Below are 11,482 nucleotides of genomic sequence, written 5' to 3'. Positions count from 1 at the left end.
AAATATTTTAATTCTATACTTAAAATAATATTTTAAGAAATAATTTAAAATATAAAATGAAATTTATTATTGTATCATTAGTAGGTTAGGTTATTAAAATTAAATAATAATAATAATATATCATATTAATAATTTATAATATTATGTATTTTATGATAATTACTATTTGTATCTTAAATATATTTAATACTGTAAATGATTTAAAATGATTTTATCTCATGTATCATGCATGATACATTTTTATGGTTATTAAGCCTCCAAAAGTTCTTAGCTAATATCATATTATCCGGTTAATGTTAACATTAGCCCACATTTAATAATATTCATGGCGGGCAATGATAACAGTTGGCTAATTTCGAAATTATCCAAATGTTAACATTACAAATAACATATATATATATATTATTTGGCTTGTGCTTATTAATAATAAGTAGTTAAGCAAGTGCATATAATTCTCAAAAACTGAGAAGCGTAGCTATGCAAACGTATTATATTTCAGAAAAATATACATAATAAACAATAAATTATTGCTAAGAAAAGTTTTTCAATTAAGATTGTAAAAAACGACCATTAAAGACACTGGATTTGTCCAGGAAATATATTCCTAGGTATAGCAGAGAATTTTACAAACTTTTTTTTATTGTAATTATTGAATATTTTCAAATTGGTTTTAAAATAAACATATATTTTGTAAATCAATACGCTTTGTATTTATTTTATATTTAATTATTTCTATAGTAATTTAAACTTCTTCTTAAATGTTTACATAAACTATTCATTTAATAAATAAAAACGTTGTACGAAATTTAAATACAGAATAAGTTTAATTCCAATTGATACTTAATACTTATACATTTTAATATTTATTTGATTAATGTCAGATACATAATTTAATGAAAATGTGTTTAAGACATTTAAGTAGTAGGTATAGTTAATATCAGTGGCGTGCCGAAGTAAGCTTTTTTGAGGTAATTGTTTTAATACCAAAATTGGTTAAAGGGTGGATAGTTGGTACTGTGCAACGGATTTAGTGCGATTAAAAGTTCTAAGTTCTAATATTTATACTATTAAGTAAAAATAAAAATGTAGATTAAAAGATGTGGGTAGGTACATAGATGGTCTAATGATAGTTTGCCTCAGATCTAAAAATTTTTTAGCACGCCACTGGTTAATATTATCTATCAAGTTTTGTATCAATTTATCAGTTATCATGTTTTGATGTTTTATTTCATTTTTATAATACACCATACATATAACACATAAACATTAAACAAACTATGCATTTGTTTATGTATTATACATTGAATAATAAATTAGAACAAATAACAACTATAATAATTAATAACTATGATGAAATAGAAAATACACTGAGTAAAACGACATTCATATTTTAAACAAAAACTGTAGGTGTTTGTTATAAGTAGTCAAGTAGGTACTGCTTGTGAAAACATTAAGCAATGAACTTGACCAGTACCCAACAAACTAAAACGAGTTCATTATATTATTACGATTCATGACAACCAAGTAAAACAATATTGATCGTCACTTGCTTGTCCGGTTGTTCTGTCCTTAAGCTTAATGTTAGTTTTCCTGTTTTAAATTCTACTTACGTATAATATAAATTGTTAGTTTTTAGTTAGATAAGTTCAAAACATCCGTAATAAAAAAATAAACTACTTATAGTATAAAAATATGAATGATAATATTTTTAATTCTATGGTTCACATTTAAAAACCAAAAGATTTTATAAATACCAGACTTCATAAATTAAGCCCAATTCTTAAATAATTAACAACACATAATTATAATAAAAAAAAAATTAAAAATATGAAGTTCTGCTAATAAGCCTTATCAAATACAAACCATTGATGCCTTTCAATCAATCTCCCTTCAAAAAAACATCTACCATGGTATGTCTACGTCTCAAATCTCTACACAAAGACTTAAAAATCTAAACAGTTTCTGCCTCAGCTAAAGTCTATTACAAACAATTTTACAACAAACTTAACACCATATAAATCCTCTTTAAAGGTCTTTAAACTTAAGCCGATAAATCAAATCCTGAAAATCTCCCCACGTTGAAACAAAGTTTGAAGATCCCACATTGATGAGCCCCCTCATATCACTTCGTATTACTATGGTATTGATGTTATCAAATTTACTTTTTATACAACTTATGATTACAGATTGTAAGTACTTTTATCTACACATTTTTAGAAAAAAAAACATTTAATTTATGAGTAAGTATTATTGATTATCAAATGTTATATAATATTTAACAACTGTGTTCAAAAATTGGTAATTTAATATTCAAAAGCCTGACATAATTTTTAGCCTAAGATTTATCTACCTATATACATAAATTTATATAAATTAACCTAATTTAAAGTGTTATTATCATACAATAATGAATAATTGTTGTCCATAAAATGTATATAGTAGTGATAAAATAACATATTATACATTATATAATATCCCTTGTTGGAAAAAACATAGAATCGTAAACATGTCTTTTGAACAAATTAAAAAAGAATTTTTTAGTGTTTTATAATATAATATATTATTTAATTATAATAACGAATGATAATAACCGAAAATAAGTGAGACAGAAAGTAGCATTTTACTATATGTTTAAATATATCTCCAGCTAAATTTTATGAGTATTCAATAACATAAATAATATTTTTTATTGGTTTTGTAATTTTTTTGAAAATTAATTAAATTAAATTTTTATTTTTATCATTACTTTTTTTTAATATTTAAATATTATCATTAATTAGAAATATGTACGATTGTCCATTGGTATTATAATCTGTATGATGTGATTTTTGAAAAAATAGTAGGTAATAAATCTACTAGTGTAACTTTTTTTATTTATTTAACCTTGGCATATACGTGGCAATTAAATTTTTTACACAATATATAATAACTTACATTGATTTACAATAATTTTTTTTTATATAATATACACATGGTTTACAAATCTAGTTTTGAGTTGTTAAAGATTAAAGAATATGTTCAGCTGTTATGTATTGTCCGGGCGAATCACAGGAAATAACCACGATAAATAAACCAAAAAAAAATCAAATTTTTATACTTTGCTATTATTATGTTAAATTTTATTAGACGTCAGTTCTAATTTTTTAATTACATTTTTAAATAAATATATAATCCAACTGGTCATAACTAGATGTCCTGGTTAGATATATACTCATTACTCGTTGGGTTCAGGCCCAATCCACCGACTACATCAGGGGTCAGCAACCTTTTTACCTACACGGGCCATAATTTTTTTCAGTTTTTCATTGAGGTCCGCATACAAAAATAAAATATTAAAAAATATAATTTATTATATATATATATATATATGTTACGATATATTACGATATATACAATTAGATTATGTTCTTGCTCATACCTTATGTCATGAGATGTGCACATTGTTATATTTAAGTCATCATTAAATTTAATTTATATCAATAAATATAAAATTGAAATTTTAAACACCGGTGCCTGGATATAGACATATTATTCACACATTTTTTTTTTAAGAACATTTCAAATCACAATTTTAGCCTACAAAATTGTACGATTTCGAATACTTAGTTGCAAAAATGTCCATTTCCATGTATCAAAAGCACAGCAAATAATTAATAGTATTTTATACATAATATATATATATATATATAATTAAGTATACCTAATAATATTCACAATTTTTACAGTACGTCTTATATCTACTAAATATACTATATAACTAATTTTGAATCACATAATGTGTCAACAAAAGAATGTCGGCTAATCTGTACGCCACGACTCATACTTATATCATAAAATTAATAAATAATAGAAAATAAACTTAATACAGAACATTTAAATCAAAACTATTTTATAAAGTTAAGTATAATACATATGGTTTATATTAAATGGTTGATCATACACAAATAGGGTCAGTGAAATAATGTAAAAAATATAATGAAAAATACACAAGCGTACCTACCTAAAGTATACCTACCTAAAATAGCACTTAAACGTACTATAAATGTATAAAAATATAATACATATATAAAATATAAGATGTCAAGATGTGCGCGAGTTATACGCCAACAAAACAGAAACTAAACTTTACTTATCATAAAACGGAAAAACTAATCCCAAAACATGGTGGAAAACAAATAAAATAATTTAAAATGGATAAAAAAGATAGTTACTTAAATATTCAAAACAAGCAAACATTTGCATATATTTTTTTAATTATTTAAATACAACTTAGAGATGCATATAATTATATAACTAATAAAATATTCATTTATTTATTTATTTAATAAAAAATATTAAATGATAGAAAAATATTATACAAATTCTGTGTCTATTCTAATGGTTTTTTCTATTTATTTATTTAGTTATTTTTTAATCTTCTATTTGAGCTTTCAAAGTTTCAACAGAATACTGAAAACTTCTGAGTCTTGTCCAACTTCCAACGCTTATATTTTTATGAAATGCAATTATACTTATACTACTATACTAGGTACTGATTTAATTAATTAATACCTATACAGTTAACTAATATACATTAATCTAAAACTATGCTGTTTTTTATCATAAAATAAATGTACGTTCATATTATATTATGGTATATTATGCTTTAACAATTAGAACATTTTTTTATATTAATATGTACAGACATGGTATTGTGACATTTTTGTGTTGATTGCCAATGCCCAACAATATTTAGCGGGCATAAGAATCGAACCTTTTTCGTTTCTGACGGAAATATGCTGTGTAAAGCTGAGAACCGGTTTTTTGGAGGATTACCCAATTAGTTGTATACAATATACATACATCATTACTTGTTTGAAGCGTACTTGCATTTCCGTTGAAATAAAATCACATTTTAATTTTACAGTATTAGCGCTGCGCTAAATCGTGTCATTTATTTAAGTAGTAATATAAAATTGTAATATAAGAATCAAAGTACAATATGATTAGACTTAATTTAATTTAACTTAATTTTCAACCATTTTTAAGTAAGTGGAAAACACAATTCTAATATCCCACTTGTTTATGAAAATGTTATATAATTCATACAAGTACCTATAATGACATTATACAATATTATACTCCTTTTCTATAGATATATAAAATTAGTTTCGCGGTTATTATAAATTTCTTGTATAGTACGTATTTATCTACCATTCTACATTATGTAGATGCCACTGTAGCATAACGTCGTAGCCGTGGTGCCTACATGCCTACATGCAATCTAAACGGAACATTTATTTACGATGTTCTACGATAGATCATTAAACTATTATACAAACACCATTATGGCGGGGTACATCGATAAAATAATTATTTATAAATTTATAATCAAATGTGAATTCACAGCATACAATGTCGATAACCATGCGCATTGCCATCGCATATTATGCGATCGCGCCTATTATAATATATGAATATTATAGTTTATAATAAATTATAATCAATCTACACTTTGTAATTGTATATTATAAGTTGAACGACCAGTGGCGTAGCAAGGATTTTTTTATTGGGGGAGGGGCTAAATACTTTTAACTTTTTCTTTAAAACAACAACAAAACAAAAATACTGATAACATATTAACGTTGATTTGCCGTTAGGCGTTAATGTATTAATTATTTAAAATTTAAAATTTGTAAGATAATTTTCATATTTAAATTTAAATGTTTAAAACAATATAAAAAATACGGCCAATGGGGGGAGCTATAGCTCCTTTAGCCCCCCCTCCTATGGCTACGCCACTGTAAACGACCATAATAGATACTGCTGGTTACTTCTCCTCTCTACAACAAAAAGTATACATACGAGTCTTTCAATATAAAATAAAATAAAATAATGCTTAGTAGATATTAATGTGGCTTTAGTAATTTAGTGTAAAAATTGAATGTTGAAATATTATGTGCAAATGCGTAAATATATAGGACCTTGTAGAAATCGTATGTGCAGTGATTTCTATCACTATTCAATGCACATAATATGCTAAAATTGAATAATTGTATAAATGATCATCATACTTTTTAATCGTATTCCGTTTTTAAAACCCCCTTAAATTTCGATTTAAATAAGAGTAAGACATATTTTAATACACATATGAGGTATAGAATATTTATTTAAAGTTATTTTCAATCAAATAATATTTGTCTTTTATAACCTTTAACAAATCAAAGAAACTAACTAATTACTTAACACCTATAATTTTTTAAAACGAAGGTAAGGTATAAAAAGATCAAAGTTGTTTGACGTAGTAACTAGTAAATTCATGTTTTCAACATTGTACTATACACATTTAACTGTGAATATTATCGAGATTTTTTGTTATAAATAGGACTTATATTGATTGATTCTTTTTTTGAACTAAAAATATAATAATATGTCACGCATCATAATCTGAAAATGCTAAATTCCATTTCCGCTGCCACGAACAAAGCAATCTACATTTTTAAATTAGGAATTATTATGGAGCTCATAATCAATGAAATACATTTACATGCTAATGAAATTTAATTTCTTACCTCGTCTTAATAGAAAATGATTTTGGCCTCGTCCTACTTGAATTCTTGTAGAGCAAAAGACGCTCGAATAAATAATTGAGACGGCTGTTGTATAGCTAATAAAAACTATTTGAAATTTAAATGTCTAACAAGCCGCAAACCAAATAGGTACCTATAAATATAGAGAATACATCATTACACAACTAGCCCCTACAAAATTAAACACTTTCATTGTAAGAGTTGAAAATTAACTTTTCTAAGCCAAATATGTACAAAAACATAACTGTTAAGAATTCGGAGTCGAATATTTTTCGTGAGACTTAAAATGCATAGATAGTCTTTGAGGAATTTATATCCGAATATAACGTGCGACTATTATTATAATTATTATATAATTAGGTACATAAACAATTTATTATACATTTATAATCTGAATTCTTCATAGTGCCCTACTTCCTCATTAAAATATAATATAATGTTTGTCGTTAAAAATTTATCAACGCTTAAAATGGTACATTGCAGGTATTTACAAAAAGTAACGATAATTTATTGCAATACGCTTGCAAAGTCTTTAGGTATTATCACTATAATTATGTATAACTTTTGCATAATTCAAAATTATTCCTTATTTACAGTTCACGATGTGCTAGTATTAGTACAGCGTTAAATAATTTTTTTTAGTAAAGTATACTATAATATGTATATTTAGCCAGAATAAAATGCATATATACCTACTACTTACCATTCTATAAATAATATGCATATAATATATCCATACGATGTCTTGTAACTTGTATAAAAAAAGTCTACATTGTCGGCATGGCATTGTGTATAAAATGTTACGTATAGGCAATAGGCACTTACAAGTCTTAACTCAGATTACCATCGTGTTTGAGTGCAGATCCTATCGATAGTAATGTCAATGGATATTAATCCACACAAAGTATGGATCAAGGTTTTCTATTCAGCCGAACCATAGGGCATGGAAGACAATGTGTATATTTTTAATATACTATAAAAATCTACGAATAATATGATGATAAAAAAATAATATATTGCTATGAATTTTTGAGAATAGTTGTATTGCTAATTTCTCTCCTCTCGGTACTCACTATACCTTATATTAATATTGCGCAGTCGGTAAAATATATTGATATATGTAACTATATTTTCTTACAATATCTATGAACGCGTTATGATTATAATTTACAGTCAATAATTGGTATACCTACCAGCGTAATCAATTCATATGATGTAAAATAGGAATATCCAGTTCACGATTAATGTTTAAATATTGTAATCATCGGTGAAAATAATGATATGTTATTACTTATTATTTATTATTTACTTATTAGTATACAATTTTAAAAATTCAACCTAAGTTCGACAATAAGTTTCAGGACTCGGAACTTAATGTATAATTTGTATATTTCTCAGGAAACTATATATTCAAAATCTGATTCGACATAAATTTGATTCATAATAGGTATAATACAACTCAACCCAAAAATTAAATATTCAAATTTTTGCATATTTTATCGAATTACATATTTAAAGATTTTTATACATGACTACGCATAATGTAACTAAAAAAAAAAATTAAAATTAAAAATAAAGAGCTTTTACGTAACACAAAATCACAATATATTTTAAAATTTTAAATCATATTATATATAAATGTTAAAATTATTTTTTATTGTGAACATATTTAATGTGAAATATTCATATGAATACATAATTATATACTATTTTATATAAAATGTATAATCTATTATAATTAAACATCACATTAAGTTCGGAACTTTGAATTGATAATAATCTATAAAATACATAATAATACATATTCAAATATCATAAAAGTCGCAATATTTTAATATTGAGATTAATCTGTTTGAAAGGTATTCAATACTAATCACCTAACAACAAATTAACAATTTATGCACATTTCATAACCCCATAGTTACAAATTATAAGCGAACCTTCAAACCAGTGTTAATATGCTAATTTTTTTCCTCTGCCTCTTATATAAAAGTCAACAATTAATTTTTTATGCATTTTACATAACAAAATAAAAATAAATAGTTATTTAATAAATTTCAACAAGCAAAAAGAAATTAAAAATAACAATCAAAAATAAACTACTATAAGAAAGTATAGAAATAATCTATATACGAGTAAATACTTGTAATAAATGAAATTCTGTTCATTAGTAACACTTGTACACATTAGTAATTTGAAAACTGGTGGACCGAATTAGGCTCATTTTTTAAATATATTCCTAATAGTCCAAATAAGATTTTTACGGAAAGGGAAATTGGAAAAGTTGTCTAAAAAATTAAAGAATTAGGTAAAAACTGAGCGCTTTTTTTATGGTATTTTTATGAACTTGTTACCATATTTAAGCGTATAATAATTGCCGAGTCAGAAAATTAAATACAAATAAATTCTAATATTCAATTAGTAACTACTTCGTAGATGTGTACTGTGTAATAAAGATTAACTACTAATGATTATCTGATCATAATAAATAATATTAATAATAGGTTAGTATTATAAAATTATAAACATTAATGTCGGTATGAAAAAAGCATCATCCTTAAAAAAAATGCCACCACTCAGTTCATTTTTTTTTTATAGATTAATTCATTTAAAATTCTCCGTATATTTATTAAATCAGCACTATTCCAGACAATATTTCAAGGTGACGAGTTTTTGATAATATTGAGGTTCAACTGGATTTTTTTCATTGTTTCAAGAACAACCAGATTTTTGACGTGTTTTATTTTATATCTGTTTATTAAAAATTCGAAAAATAAATAAAAATAATGAAAATTTTTCTTTGACAAATACTAGCGTTAATACATGTACACAATTTAGAAGGTTAGTATATATTATAAAATGTCATCAGTCTATTAAAATATTTAGTTAATTATTGTTATGATTTTTACTTTGAACGCATAACTTATTTTTTCATTTATTTAAGTTAAATTAGGTTTTATCAAATTGAATGTTCTAATATAAAAAACACCATACACATATATCGTTCAAAACTATTTCATCTCATGTACATAAATTGTTGAAAATATCATGAGCTCATAAATCACATCCAGGAACTTGTCATTTCAATTAAGCTTTATGAATGTAGAAATATGAATCTATAGTATATTCTAGGTGTAGCCGCGTACTGTGTAGGTATCATGAATTGTTATTATAACATTGTAGACTTAAAATGATTCAGATGCACAATAAAACATTGTTGACTATATAATTTATCCATTCAAATACCTATTTCAGGTGCCTATATATTATTATATAAAAAAAAACCAGTAAATCATATTTTTTCCTTTTAGATATACAACAGAAAAGTAGGCGTTTTTTATGTTCCAATTTTGTGACGACACTATTTAACTTTTTTCCAATTTTTTTTCATAAAGATGTTCAAAATGCCCTCCTAAGTGTCACCACGTCAGCCGATTTTTCATTATTTTTTGTCTGAGGGGAAGGAGAGGGGGATTTGTATTTAAAGGTTATGGTTTTTAGCGTGTTATTTAAATAATTTAACGATTTTTTTTTCACAAGGGTGTACCAAATGAGCCTACGAGTAAATCACTCTTGTTGTTTTTAATTTCATTTTATTTGTCATCTCAGTTATAAATATCATAAGTTAAGTTCAATCATAAAAAATATATATTACGTTACTAGGCCTTAGAAAGTTTAATTATAATAAAAAAAAACCAGTTTATATATACGAATACGAATCGATAATTCGATTATTTAATACACAAGCAAAGCCGGGTTTTATTCAGCTATAGCTATATATATATATATATGTATAAATTAAATATAATCCTTTAAATACTTCCATACAGAATATACTTTTTTTATGCTGATACTAAGATTAACCTTTTGAAATAGGTCCAAATAGGTCAAAATAGGTAAATTTTTAACAATTTTTAAAATACTTAGAAAGTCAGAACTAATCAATTGAAATATTTATTAACATTTAATAAATCTATTACTCTACCAGTATTTAAATAATTTCTAGTTGGACAGGGTCATTAAAATGGTTACAAAAATTCAGATTGTAAGAAAAGATGATATTATTTTTAAGTCAAAATGTACTAACATTTAATTTAATTAATTTTGAATAAATACACAAAGCTATATGAAAAATATATTAATTTAATTTAATGGTTTACTAAGATTTAATGGATCAACCACGGTCTCCCACAATAGATTCATAAAATGCTTAGTCAACTTGCAGGTAATAATAAATTAGTTGGTATAAGATCAAGGACTTTTATGCACTAAAAAAATCATCAAATATCCATTTAAAAATATGTGATTACACTATTTCACACCCATACTGCACTAAAATTTTTCTTTATTTTACTTTATTCATTTTTCTAAGTACCTATATGAATAAAAACAATAATACAGCCAATACAGATCTAATCTAATAATCTACCAACTGACCATTATGATAACAAATTAGTCTTTATGACAAATTACAGTTTAATATAACTGTTGACCTTGATTCATGAAAAATATTTATCGGAGTGATTGAATATCGATAAACTATCGAAATATGCACTAAAAACGTATTAAATCACAAACATTGTGAAATGACTGAAATGTGAACTTATAAGCATGTGATTTAGTCAACCAGAAAAAAATGTTCAAATGCATGAATTTTTGCTTTAATTGGTGTATTAAAAACGTTATTTTTTTTTATTCAAGATTTAATTATAGTACAATTACAGAAAAGAATATTGATTTCCGACAGAATATTATCTTTAATTCAAAATTCCTTTTAAACGGTTTCCATTGATATCATAGTTAATAAATTACATACGGACACAATAAGTTGTAGCTGGTAACATAAAAGTAAATACCTACATAGTTTAATAAGCGCGGACTAGTGTTAATATTTTAACTGAATACATATTTGA

Source organism: Rhopalosiphum padi, chromosome 1, assembly GCF_020882245.1.
Source record: "Rhopalosiphum padi isolate XX-2018 chromosome 1, ASM2088224v1, whole genome shotgun sequence".
In the NCBI taxonomy this organism is placed as follows: domain Eukaryota; kingdom Metazoa; phylum Arthropoda; class Insecta; order Hemiptera; family Aphididae; genus Rhopalosiphum; species Rhopalosiphum padi.
This window is presented reverse-complemented; position numbering follows the sequence as displayed.